The following is a 14,393-nucleotide window of genomic DNA, read 5'->3' as shown; positions in this document are numbered from 1 at the left end:
CGGTGGCTCCGAGGCGAGAGCGCCGGCCTACGGATCCCCAGGTGGCGGGTTCGAATCCCGACCGAGGTGCCCGCAATCTGACGGAGGCTTATTTCGGAGAAGGCGCCGTGTAACCGAGCTTTCGGTTGCACGTCAAAAGATCCCCAGGTGGTCCAAATTAATCCTCAGTCCTCCGCTGGGGCGTGCCAGAGGCCCGTCATAGGTTTGGCACGTAAAACTCCCAATTTTGACTTTTGAAGTTACTTTTTTATATCTTTGTGGTAGCAAAACAAACAGCATTTTTGATCAATGAAAAACCCTGCGAGCCTAAAATAAATGCAGTCTATTTATGGCGTGCGTTTTCGCCAAAATAGTTTATTCGCTCGCAGAAGCAATTGACTTTCAAAGTTCTTGATAAGAGAGTTTTCCCCTTTTCCTTCTAAGGACGTCCCCAGCCAAGCTAAATAGACGTTCCGCCGACGTGCTGGATGGAACGGCAGCGTTGAATTTGAGAAACAGGCTGTGTAGGGTCGGGTAAGCGAGTGACGGCATCTTAGGTGTCCATGACTAAACATATGAGGTTTGCCTCGGGTAGAGGGTCTTTTATAACAAACTTTCCTCCTTTTTTCTTTTTTCTTCGTCAAGTTGAGATTGTTATGACTGGCCCCTCTTTATTCCGACGTTGTTCTGAGAGTACGCTGAGCGAGTGCACCAGACCGTCAAGGGTTCAAGTCTCGCGCCACGACGATGAGATCATCCGGACGACTGCGCGTCCCGTTGTAGTGCTAGTGCTACGCTACTGAAAAAAAATTGTTTTGGTTTAAGCATCTCTTCCTGCGCTCGTGCGTGCCGGTGTTATGTTTTGGCTGCTCGTCGTCACCTTGGCCCAAGGACGCCTTCCCGAACAAGGGGGCCCCTTGTTCGGGAATGCCACTTTTGTCACATTCAATTGGGGCGCACCACACCGCACCGCACTGCACCGACGGACGCGTCGCGTTCACGTGGTCGTGTCGGTGCGGCTGCACTACGTTCATTTGGGACTTGGTGCGGCGCACGACACTGGCGCGTTGCTGCACCAGCTGTACCGTCGAAAGGAGACCGTGCAGCTTCGCGCACTGCGGGCCGGCGCGGCCTTGAGCTACCGCTCTCCGCCTCCTTCGGCCCCTTCTTTCCCTCGCTTAGTCTTCCTCGTCTCGGTAAACATGGCGGCTTGGGAGACTCTCGCTAGATGGCGCGCGCCGCTGCCCCACTCGCGGCGGATTTTGTTCAGTGGTCCACCCGTTTATGTTTTGCCCTTGAAGTGACCGCGCCAAGCGCGTTGCACGGCGGAATTCTTCGTGTTCACTTGGTAGTGCGTCATACGCTGCACCCGCGCGGTGGCGCGGCCATGGGGGCAGCACTTTCTCGGTGCTGCGTGCGCCCCAATTGAATGTGACATTTATCTGCCGGCGTCTTATTCATTTCTGCGCTCAAACTTTCGTGATGGGCAAAATTAGCACCATATAATTTCGAAAGTAGTTAGTAATTTGAGTAGAAGTTACCTGAAGAAAGTAGTTAAATTAAACTACTAATTACCCAAATCAAGTTGTAATTGAAAGTTACCAAGTTACTCGAAAAAGTAGTTAAACTACAGTAGTTTGAGTAGAGTAGTTGAACTACGTCCAAGTCTGCTCCAACGACACCATTTGAAATTCATAAAATAATCAGGAACCTAAAAAATGACGCCGCCGCTGGAATAGATGAAATAATAACCCTACCTATGAAGTACACTGTGACCATAGTTCAGTTCTATCGAATACAGTAAATAAGATGCTTTAGTTTGGTGATTTCCCTGACGAGCTAAAAATAGCCAGGGTTACTCCAGTGTGTAAAGGAGGTGGTAAGACAAGCATTAAAAACTACAGATCTTATTCAATTCTCCCAGTTTTTTCTAAAATATTTGAGCGTGTGATTGCTGATAGATTAACACCTTTTTTCGAGAAGCATAGTATAATAACGCAGTCCGAATACGACTTTCAAAAGCAAAAAATCGGCGGAGCTAGCGGTTCTTAACATAAAGGATAAAATAGTTGAAAATATTAAGAACAAATTATTTACTCTTGGTCTCTTCTTAGATTTAAGTAAACCTTTTGATACTGTGCAGCACAATATTTCAATTACAAAGCTTGAAATTTACGGTGTACGCGGAGTAGCTCTAAAATTATTGGAAACTATGTTGCAAATCGTTACCAATATGTACTAATAAACGGCGAATTGTAAAAAAATACTTAAAAATGCATCATGGTGTTCCTCAGGGGTCAATTTTAGGTCCATTTGTTTTTGTTATATATGTCAATAATATAACGACTATATCCGGTTCCCCCGATCTATTAATGTATGAAGACGATACCAACGTATTCTTCTCTGAGGGGACGAAAACATGCCTAGAAAGTGCTGCAAATGTCTACCTATTGAAACTATCCATTTGGTTACAAAAAGAAAATTGTTTAAAACTAGATACAAGCAAAACTAAGTATATTATTTTTAAGCCGATAAGTAAACTCGACTGCAGCCCCATGAGCTTAAAATTTGAAGACACTGTGTTTGAGCAAGTGTCTGAACAAAACTTCCTCGGTGTATGGTTTACTGAGGACCTTTCATGGAACACTCGTGTGAATAAACTCAAAGGTGAATTATCTGGTGTTACCGGAAGTATTTATCAAATACGAAACTTGCTGCCCACTTGGCTAAAACAGGCGTTGTACAATTGTGTGTTCTACTTTAAAATCAGTCACGGCATCTTAGTTTGGGGGGCGACGATCAATTCAAACTATGTCAAACTTATCACCTTGCAGAAGAGGATTCTTGGCATGTGCGAAAATTATAAAGGAGATATTAGAAACATAAGAACCCAAACACTATTCGTCAAATATAATATGCTTCAGGCAGACGAAGTACACTATTTTAGAGTCTTGCAATGAATTCACATACACAAAATATACTCCACACCAAAAGAGAGTTTGGGTCTTTACCAACTGCGAGACCCAAAGCGATATATGCCTTCAATAAGAACCAATTATGGCCGCACTACTTTGTCTTTTCAGATAACCAAATTGTTAAGCAGAACAGATATGACTATAGATTACAATAAAACAGTCTATGCCTTCAAGAAACAGTGCCATAGCTTTCTCGTGGGCAGTGGTATCAGCTTCTCAGTTGTGTAATATATAGGCTTATTATTTTTATTATGTACATATATTTGACTGCAAATGTGGCTCTGGACATATATTCGATCATTCTTCATCTAAACGAAATGGCGGCCATCAGTCCTATTTTATGCTGTCTCCTTCTTGTCTTTTTTTTTCTTTTCGTGCAAAACCTTTTTATTTTATGTTTATATTAGTGATATGATGCTTCTATGTCATACGACGTTACATTTGGTCTACGATTCGAATGATGCTTGTTGTGAATTTGCTAGTTTCTTTATTGTGCCGTTTTATTTTATTTTATATTAGAATTCATACTGTTGAATGTTGAAGTAATCGTTTCATTGTGCCTTCTTTTTTATTTTTACTGAGTATACCAATTGCTAAATGTATTCATTGCACTGTTGACGGTTGAACTGTTGGGGGGCAGGGACTCTGTCAGATTTCACGCCTTTATCTCTGCCCCCTGGGCGGAAAAACCCGCGAAACAAGTAAAGAAAAAAAAAATACGCATGTGCGGGAGAGTTGTTAGTGTGTAAATTGAAAAGGCAGAACAAAACTCTCTAAACGTCCGGGCAATGAAACCCACGACGTGAAGGTTGTGAGCCCGACACGTAACCATTCAGCCGGCGGGGAGGCGTGTGGAGCGGTGATTAATAAATACGATAGCATTTCGTTCATCAGCCGACACCGCGAAGCGTGCAAGCGGCAGAGGTGGCAGTAATGAAATTACTGTAATTGAATTACTGTAATTAAATTACATCTGAGAGTAATTTACGGCGTATCTCATTACGTTTTGATGCAGGAAATTTTGTAATGTAATGCATTACCCTACTGGCGGTAATTGGAATTAAATTCGTAATTACTTCTGTGGGGCCCAGCAGGAAGATGGACTTTGTCGACACGTGTGCGAGAGGCTTGCGGCACGAAGAGCAAGCGGCACCGGAAGCGACGTCGAGTACGACTCGTACCTTCTGAGCGAAGACGGACTTCTACGCTACATCCCCCAGGCAGACGATGACAGCGATGGATCGCCTTTCCGGATCGTGATACCTCGGAAGCTGCGCAAATCATTCATCAGGTACTTCCATGATTCAGCTTTAGTGGGGCACAGCAGCGGTAGTAATACTTACGATAAGTTATGTCGTGTTGCGACTTCGCCAGGAATCAGGCAGGACGTACTGAAGTATGCTCGCAGTTGTCCAGTGTGTCAGAAGGCGAACCCTCGCGGAGGTCAACCACCAGGATTAATGCAGCCAATCGTTAACCAGTCGCCTTGGCAGATTGTCGCATGTGATGTCATGGGACCGGTTCCACGTAGTCCTCGAGGAAATCCGTACCTACTTGTTGCGACTGACCACTTCACCAAGTGGATCGAACTGTTCCCCTTACGGAAGCTTCTTTCGCAGCGGATCTGGGACTGCCTTCTGTCCGTCTTCATCAGATTCGGCTTTCCTGCAGAGCTCATCACGGACGGTGCTTCGCACTTTCGAAGCAAGATCTTCGTCGACACCTGCGCTGCGCTTGGGATACGGCACAAGCTGACTACGCCGTATCATCCGCAAGCCAACATCACGGAGAGGATCAACCGCAACCTCAAAATGATGTTGATTTCCCACACAGCCCGCCACATAAACTGGGATGCCAAACTCGACGAGATGGCATTTGCAACGCGCACCACGGTCAACCGACCGACTGGTTTCACGCCTGCTCGTCTCAACTTTGGTAAGGAGCTAACCTTCCCGATGGAAAATTCATTTTTATACACAGATGTTGCGCAGAATGGACGCCCATACGCGCAGTTCGCCCAGGACGTCCATCACCGACTCTCGTCGGCCGTTCGTGAAGCACGAGAGAACCTCGACATCGCTCGTCTTCAACAGGCCGCCCAGTACGACAAGGGCCGCCGCAACGTGCACTTTCAGGTTGGACACTTGGTACTTCGTCGGACACATCCCCTCAGCGATGCGTCGAAAGGCTTCGCAGCATCCCTAGCCAACCGTTGGGATGGACCTGTTCGTATAACGGAAACAGTTTCTCCGCTGAGCTACCGCCTAGCACGACTGCATGGTACACAGCAGTACGGCCAAATTCATGTGTCTGAACTAAAGCGCTACTTCGAGCCAGCAGTTATTTCGCAGGTCCCGGACTTCCCAGCTCCCAGCCAGCCCTTGGACCACGGAACTACACACAGGCGGTACAACCTGCGCCCTCGGTGACTCAACAACCGTTCTATTCATATCCTTTTTTGGCTGGCTGCGTCTCTTCGCGGAGAGGGGGAGGGAGAGGATCCATCTCCTTCCCGCGGGTCTGCCCTTTGTTTTCACAAAGGGATCGTTTTGTTCGCGAGTGCCTCCGAACTTGTTTGACGTATCACAACCAGACCCGCTAATTCGTCTTTTTTCTACGTGTGTCCGTTCTGTATTTCTTACGCAGGATCGTCACTTCCACCAAGAGCGGGCCCGCCACGCTCTCCATTTTAGGCGCTTGGCGGCACGCTTCCCGCCGCGCCGCGAGCGTGTCTCCGTCGCAACCTGGACCGTGCTAGTGGAGGACCGTCCGGTGGACTGGGCGTCAGCGCTACGCTGGAGGGAACAGCCCCGGCCCGAGCGCGGCGCGCTGTTACGTTTCCGGCGGTTCGACGACGGAACGGCTGCCGAAGGAACAGACAGACTCTCTCTCTGCTGGGAGAACGATCTGTCTTTATTACAAAAGGAAGCTCGCTGTCAAGGATCCTGCATCCAATCAGGAACGGACAAAAAGAAAGAAATGCAATATCGCGCCGCACCAATTAATCTTATCGGAAGCGAAGCGTAGGCGTAGCACCGCAATTGTTACAGCTCGGCCAATGCTACCCAGTTCGGAAGTTCATCAACAGGCTGACGCCTCTTGAGTAACTGGAGACGTAGGAGCTGTCGAGGCATCCAAAATGGCGAGAGCCGATTTGCGGCCGTTTCACCTCGGCGTAGTTCGTGCTTCCTGAATGAGTAGGAAAGAGGCATGTAGCACGCTGCAGGCCTTGGTAGCCGACGACTTCCCAGAAGTACGCTCTTGGCAAGTGACCAGGCTAGAAGGCCACAGTCGCCAGGTCTTGGAAGGGTCGCTCGGGCCAGGGCGCTGAAGTGCGGACGCCGCTCTGTTCTCGGGCAAGGCTGCTGAAGCGCAGACGCCGCTGCGCTTGGGAAGCTTCGAAGAGGCAGGACTGGGGCTGAACGAAGAAGGCAGCTGGAAGGGACCCAGATATTCGGGCAGTCTGGAGTTCGGGCAGGATAGCAGCGAGCCGAAGAGCTGAAATGACTTGGTAGACGAGCGGCAGAAACGACATCGGAAGCAATCCGGCGCCACAACCTAGCAAGGCCAGAGCCTCAACATCGCAAAATCTCCAACTAAAATTTCCACAAAAAAAAAATTCTGTGGGGACTTTCTCGCAGAATTAGAGGAACACTAAGGAATGCGGCTCAGGCAATCGGCATTGGCGTGATTTTTGCCCTTCTTGTGCCGCACCGTGAAAGTAAATTGTTCGAGGGCCAGGCTCCACCTCATTAAACGACCGTTTTTGTTCGACATCTGATTAAGCCACACGAGAGGGCAGTGGTCAGTCTCGAAAATAAATGAAGATCCTTTGAGATAGTACGAGAGTTTTTCGATAGCCCATACCATACAAGCACACTCCTTCTCTACTGTGCTGTATGCCTGTTCGCGTGTTGTTAGTTTTTTGCTGGCGTATACAACAGGATGTTCCTCGTCCTTCTCGTTTACCTGACTGAGGACGATCCCAAACCACGGTTGCTCGCGTCGCACTGCACTATGAAGGTGCGCGTGTAGTCTGGTGAAGCCAGCACAGGATCGCTCGCTAAGAACTCTTTGATTTGGAGAAAGGCGTTCTTACGTTTCTCGGTCCAGCGCACGACATTTGGCTCTGTCTTGCGAAGAGCGTCTGTGAGTGGACCAGCGATATGCGCAAAGTTAGGAATGTAGTTCCGGTAATAATCAGGGACTAAACCGATGAAAGAACGCATGTCCGTCTTTGTTTTCGGTAAAGGAAAATTCTTTATGGCCATAACCTTTATTTCGGACGGGCGTCGCTTCCCTTGGCCCACAACGTGGCCCAGATACTGAACTTCAGCCTTGGCGAGATAACATTTGGCCATTTTCAAAGTTAAAGGGATCGTCCGGTCGAAACCGGAAGTACTTAAGTTGTTGCGTTCGTTACATCGAGGGAGCCTTCATATAGACAAACGTCATTTTTATTTTGGTATATGATCTCCCGTTATTAATAAAACCTTTCATGAGCCTATGTACGAAAGTGCACCCCAAATTTCGCCAGTGTCAATGGCTGACATCCGTAGGTGCTGCGTGACGTCACAAAACACAAAGGTTTGTCGGATGGTGGGGATAACAAACGTTGGTCGACGGGTGTCTTGTATTTTGTTTCGAATTATATAGTCTCCTAGGCAGTACCCTACTGAAACACGGTTCTTTTAATGCAGTTCCCAAGCACGTGCAGAAAAAGTCCCGCCTTTTAGCAGGATATTACTCGCAGACAGCCATAAGCTTCGAGCAAGCGTATGCTGTTTCGCGCAAACACAACTGCGACGGACGCCGATCGAACTAGGGCGCGCTTGCAAAGCAAATGATGCAGATTTCGCCTCTGAAGTGGCACAGCTAGATACACGAAGCGGCATCTGGGCACATATTTCGGCGGATCCACTGGATCGGTGATGAGGCTGCGGGTCGTTCCCCCAGAGGCGATGTCCGCGGGCCGAAGGCAAACGGCGAACCGTTCAAATGCATGTCGTCACTTGACTTGGACGAGCCTGGTGAATCGTAGTCACGCTCCATTTTCACACGCGGGTCAAACAGATATCGGGCTGCACGCGTGCTAAATACAAGTTCTGGTATCATTTCGAGATGGCCTAGATGTTGGTTTCGGTTTCGCTGCATAATCAAGGTCTGTTCGATTCGGCCAGGAAGTTCTGGTAGCGGCAAAAGCCCCTCAAAGAAAATGTTTGCATTTCGACGATAGGTTCGCGGCACCAGGATGATTTTACGTCGGGAGTCGCTGGCGGCAGCGCGCGGTCGGCATACCGGTCACCTCGAAGAGGAAGGCCTGACGGTAGCGTCTTGTTATCGACCGTAACTTCGGCGTCAAGTTGAAGCGAGAATCGGCAAAAATGCCGATTCTCGGCGTTTTCCACAGGCCCGTTAGCGGGCGTCCACAGATACCAGCGGACAAAGCATGCAGTATTATGCTCAGCTACGGGGACATGCGAGTGTCAACGCACTAAATCCAGACCTCTGAAATGTATCGGATCTTCAGTATGCATCCAAGAGCAACTGAAGGCGGGGACTATCATGAGGGCAATACCTTTCCTGTGTCTGTAAGTAAGAATATCAACACTGTGGATCTCCGCATAGCATCAAAAAGAAACAATTTACGTGAGCCAATATTTCAACACTCACCACAGGGAGCCAAACCTACGCGAGCAGGTGCCCAGAACGCTTTCAGAATATCATAATCAAGCAAATTCCTACCCCCGATTATGATCTCAATTCCGCATCCACCGCGGGTACGTTATTATCATAAACGAGAGGAAATACAACCTCCGTATCGGCGTTATTGTTAAACATTGCACATTTGAGCAAGAGCTGCGAAAAATGGTACCGCGAGCAGAGGCGGACGAGGAGTGTCGTCTGCTATCGCCGTCTGCTCTTGTCGTCTGCCTCTGCACGGACGCTGAACTAGTTCAGCCAGTTCAGGGGAATCGAACAGACCTAAATTGACTGGCCCGATTTGGGCGAGGAATGGGTAGACGTAGTTCAATATCGTTGGCACCAGCATCACACCTCAGCTTACAACCCTTCTGTCCGCTTAGAGCTCAGCTCGTACCTTTCTTCTGTGAGATGATTGCTGCATAAGCGAGATCTCGGTCTTGACGGGAACCCAGTCCCTACGCACGACGACGATCCACTTTGCTCGTCACTGCACGTCTCGCGGAAAAGTGCGGAACGTCATATCTTGGCTCGCATGTGCTGCCCGGTGGATATGGCACCCAACCGCGCAACAAAAATCTCACCCAACCACGAAACAAGTCGAGCACAACAACAAAAACGAAGCACGCTGAGGCGTTCACTCACAGGCAATCGACGAGACAAAAATGCTCGCTTTGTGTTTTGTGACGTCAGAGCTCCAATGTTGCCAACGAAAACCGCGTTTACGCTAGAATGTGATTGGAGCAGTATAAATTCAATTACTCACGCAGAGGGCCATATAAAATTCAGATATTGCACGTACGATGCGTTTCGAGGCAATAACAATGATATTCAATTGTTTTCTCTAATACAAAATTTGACCGGACAATCCCTTTAAACCTGCTTTCTATATTCTAGCGAATACTTCCCGTAGGTGCTGCAAGTGCTGCTCCCAGCTACTGGAAAAGATAGCCACGTCATCGAGGTAGGGAACTGCGAAAGACTCGGCACTTTTGAGCACTTCGCTCATTAGCTTGGAAAAAACAAAGGGCGCGTTGTTAAGTCCAAAAGAAAGGGCAAGCGGGCGGAACGTTCCGAGAGGGGTAATGAAAGCTGCCAGCCTACTAGCGTCCTCCGTGAGAGGCACTTGCCAATAGCCCCGCACGAGGTCTAGTGTTGACACATACCGCCCCGCCGACACTTTTTCAAGGAGTGCCTCAACTTTCGGGATGGGAAACACTTTTGTCTTAGTTATCGCGTTGAGTTTGCGGTAGTCTATGCATGGCCGCGGTTCTTTACCAGCACTCTCGACAATGAACATCGGAGAGATGTAATCACTTTCTCCAGGCTCAATTATACCCAAGTCCAGCATGTTTTGGACGGATTCATTCAACAGTTTTTCATGACGGGGTGAAATTCTGCGCACTCGTGTACAGAAAGGTTGATCAGAGGTCAACTCGATGTCATGTTGCAACAGGTTAGTTTTACCTGGACGCGGGCTAAACAAGGCCCTGTACCAGTCTAGCACCTCTCTTAATTCTTCCTTTGTTGTGCCTTCAAGCGCGCACCTTCAGTTGTCCCCGTTAATATCTCTTCTGTAGAAGGAAGCGAGCACGGGGATGGGAGTGGTGGGATTGGTATGACAACTTCTTCAGGCTCATTTAGAGCGATACTAACAACCTCGGTGCGTTCGAGAAAAGGCTTCATTAAATTACAGTGATAAATTATCACCTCATTCTGTCTGCCAGGAGACGTCACCAAGTAGTTAGTGTGTGAAATCTTTTGTTGCACCACCACCGGATCATCCCATGCCACTTCCAGCTTATTTGCTTTTGAGATCTTGAGAATAAGTACTTTGTCACATTCTTTAAATGTTCGTTTCCCAGCGTTCCTGTCGTAGTACTTTTTTGCACGCTGCTGGGCTTGTTTCATGTTCAGCTCCACTAATTCCTGCGATTCGCGCAAGCGCTTCAACAGGGTGAGCACATACGCGACGACCGTCTTGTCGACGAATTTGTCTTCCCACTTATCCTTCAACAAGGTTAACAGAGATCTCAGTGCGCGCCCGTAAACCAATTCTGCTGGAGTAAATCCAGTCGCCTCGTGTCTGACAGAGCGCAATGCGAAAAGCATTGCCGGAACAGCTGTGTCCCAATCCGCTTTCTTTTCGTGACAAAGCGCACGCAAAATGCGCTTCATTACGAAGTGAAACTTCTCCACAGAATTGCTCTGCGGATGGTACACGGAGCTGTGGTGGATGGCTATGCCACATTTCTCTAGGAAGGTTGTGGGCAGCGCAGTGTGAAGACCGAACCCTGATCACATTGGATTTCGCCTGGAAATCCCACTCTGGAAAAGACGCCTAGCAGCGCTTAACGACTGCCGTAGAGCTTAGCTCGGGTAAAACGACCGCTTCCGGGAAATTTGTTGCAGGACAAAGTAGCGTCAGCAGGTACTTGTTGCCAGCTGCAGTTGGTGGTAACGGGCCAACAAAGTTTGCCACCAACCTACGGAATGGTTCACCAATTATGGGTACCTGAACCAAAGGTGCCTTGACCTTCTCATTTGGTCGACCGGTCCTTTGGCAAACATTGCACGAACGTACCCAGTTCTCAGATTCTTTGAAGCACATCTGCCAGTAGTAGTCGTTTAGCAACCTGTTCTTGGTTTTGTTTATCCCTAAATGACCAGCCCAACTGTTACTGTGAACCAAGCCCAAAAGTGCTGTACGACACTTCTGCGGCACAACCAGCTGTTCGAAAGGGGTCTAGGAAAACTCGTCACAAGCCAACTCGTCACAGCCAACTCGTCCTAGGTAAACTCGTCAAATAGGGCAAGTCGTCATAGGGCATCTCGTACACGGGGAAGTCATAACAGAGGGCAACTGGGCACTTGTCTGCTTCGTCACAATTTACCTTTTTCGCCGATGCTGCGTTTGCAATAGACCGATCTCACCAGCTAGTTTGAGTACGCCACCGCTGCCGACATGCATCGTGGGAGCTGTAGTCTTTCTGCACGTGCGAAAACGCTGCTGGAGGTCTGCGCGAGCAGAGCACGAGGCGGCATGAGCTATCTCGTGAACTGGCGTCTGCCTCCTACGAACTACAGTTATGGCGGCGTCACGCATGCGTGGAACGCTTGGTGGGATCAGTCTATTCAGCTTCGATAACTATAACAAGTAATAATTTGCACCTAAAAAAAAAACATCTCGCAGTTGCAATTTCGGGAGTTCGTGCGTATGGCGCGTGCTTTTCTCGCTTTTCGAAGCGACAAACACGCACGTGCTGGGTTGTAAATATCGCACGCTGTGCCACCTGAGAATGGTGTATTGTCGGCGACAAGTAAAGAACGCGCACGTTAGCTTCCGCCGTGCTTTGGTTGGGCGTGCGCGCTCGTGCTATCAAGGGAGCCAACTCATTAGCCCATGACTGACTATAACGACAACTCTGAAACATGAAAATATTGGGTCTAGGAGGACTCGTCCCAAGCCAACTCGTCGTAGGGCATCTGAGTACGGTGATTTTGTCCCTGCAAAGTTTCCTATCTCTACAGACCCATTACAGAGCGTCGGAGTCTTCTCGGCTACGCGTATACGAATACCCTTCGTACAGAAGCATAAAAGATGGGAGCGCCACGCTGGGTTTTAATTCGGTCAATCATACGAAATGCGGTCGCGCTCTCTGAAGGTCCGCACATTTCGCCCCTATATATAAACGTATTCGAAGCCACTTTGAATGAAAAACCCCTTTCGAGGAGTGATAGAGAACTGAGAAGACGCCACTAAAGACTAAACCTAACTGCTACACTTCCTAGCACCCTGGTGCGGAGGTCTGCATACCACAGGGTGACCCCTGTTTTGCCACTGCGAAGTAAGTTCCCGACCTAGCAAAGCGTCCAAAAAGGGTGAAATAACGAAGGGACGTCGAAAGTAAAGACAACACCGAAAAGCCGACCACAACCACCCCCTTCAAACAAACAAAAGGAGAGGCCAAGTTTGAAACTCCGATAAGTTCGATGCAGACACTTTTCAGGTTGATGCCACCCCCCCCCCCCCTCCCACCTTCTTGAAAAAAATCTGTGACGAATTTTCCAAGAACGAGATGGTCACTGCTACCACTTTCCCTACTACCGGATCACCTAAAACGAGATGCCCTCTTTGATCAGTTCACCTATGACCAGTTTACCTATGACGACTTGGCTGTGACGAGTGGGCCTGTTCCCGTTCGAAAGAACGGCCTTGCTTGTTCCTGAATATTCGGTACAACAGACCGTCTTTCATAACAAAAGAAATTCTGCCTTTGCGTTTACATCCAATTTTTTCCCTGCACGATTGCAGTGATGCATCTTCTGCCTATTCCTTTGTTAGCGTGTGTTTTTTTTTTATCAACCTTCGCCAAAAGCTGAAAGTTTTCGCTGACTGGGCTTATCAGCTCTCGATTTGATCCAGAAGTTGCGGTCTCATTTTCGTCGAGATCTGGTTCAGACGCAGACGGAACGGCGGTGTGCTGCCCGCACTCTCAACCATGGTGGCCACAGTCGACGCAGATTATGCTCTCGAAGACGTACAATACAAACGCGACTGCACGAGCGTCATCGTAAAATGCAAAGCGTTGTGGAACAAGTAGCATCACTCCAGCCTCTCCTTAATATAGTGAAAAGCCACCTTGGACGGTTTCTCCTTGTACCGTATTCGACACGATGGAATTGCATCTACCGAGAATTGGAGCAAATTCGAGGACTAGGAAGCGGCATCAACACGCTTCTAGATGACCTGAACCTTCCAAGGATCGCCGTTGAAGACTTGGCCTTTGTTTAAGAGTTCACGTCGGGAAGTCAAATTTGATATATTAATATCATCGTATGGGCTGGCTATTACTCTTGTTCCCCATTTCCTTCATTGAGTGTGTTTAGTTCTTGGGTAATTTACTGCGTTTCCATGATATGTTTTAGATTTTGAAACCAGTGGTACAGTCCCTGGACATTCTGCAGGGTATATGTAAATGGGCGTTCTGCTCCCGACGCTAAGGTCGCTGCAACGTCCTCTACATAAGAGGTGGGAGCTGCAGTTCTGCAGGGCCCTCCTTGATGGTCCAAAAACCGGTGTTGCAAAAAGGTACCTTCAGAACTATGTTTCCTTTTATCTACAATGTGACTGATCCCTTCGCTTGTATCTCGAAGTGACTGTACTGAATATCCTGCCTGTTTTTGTACACGCTCAGAATGGTGTAATTCTAAAACCGAAATGAATCAAGTGTGCATTGAGTGACCTACTAACGTCGTGGTGAGTAGGCCGCACATCATTTGCTGAATGCCAGCGAGAGCTATCACCTCGTGTGTGTGTCTTCCACGGCGATCATCAAACAAATTCTTTCAGCTTCTCAAAACAACTTCAAGAACCGGACAACATGATTGCGGCCGCGACACATTCGAAGTTCAAGCTGACATGGCGGGCAGACAAGGAACTGGAGGCTAAAAAAGTAGACACTGGTGCAGTGCCGTATTATGCATCATTTCCCACACAAGAACGCGAGGAAATCGAGCTAAACTCGGAAGTTCAGGATCCAGTCGACGATATTTTGAACATCAGGTGGTCAGAAGCCCGTTTTCCTGTGGCTGAAGAGTTTCAGCGTTGGACGCAGAGCGAGACGGCAGACTTCTCCGCTTTCGAGAGCTCTCCGAGTATAAAAGAACGCTTCGTCGGTTTTAACACTCGACTACAGTCGTCGGCGCCCGCTGAGAGATTGTTCAGCATGGCCA

This window comes from Ixodes scapularis, unplaced genomic scaffold (genome assembly GCF_016920785.2).
Source record: "Ixodes scapularis isolate PalLabHiFi unplaced genomic scaffold, ASM1692078v2 PGA_scaffold13__105_contigs__length_92229423, whole genome shotgun sequence".
NCBI classification, from domain to species: domain Eukaryota; kingdom Metazoa; phylum Arthropoda; class Arachnida; order Ixodida; family Ixodidae; genus Ixodes; species Ixodes scapularis.
The sequence above is the reverse complement of the archived record's forward strand: the minus strand, read 5'-3'. Positions refer to the sequence as shown.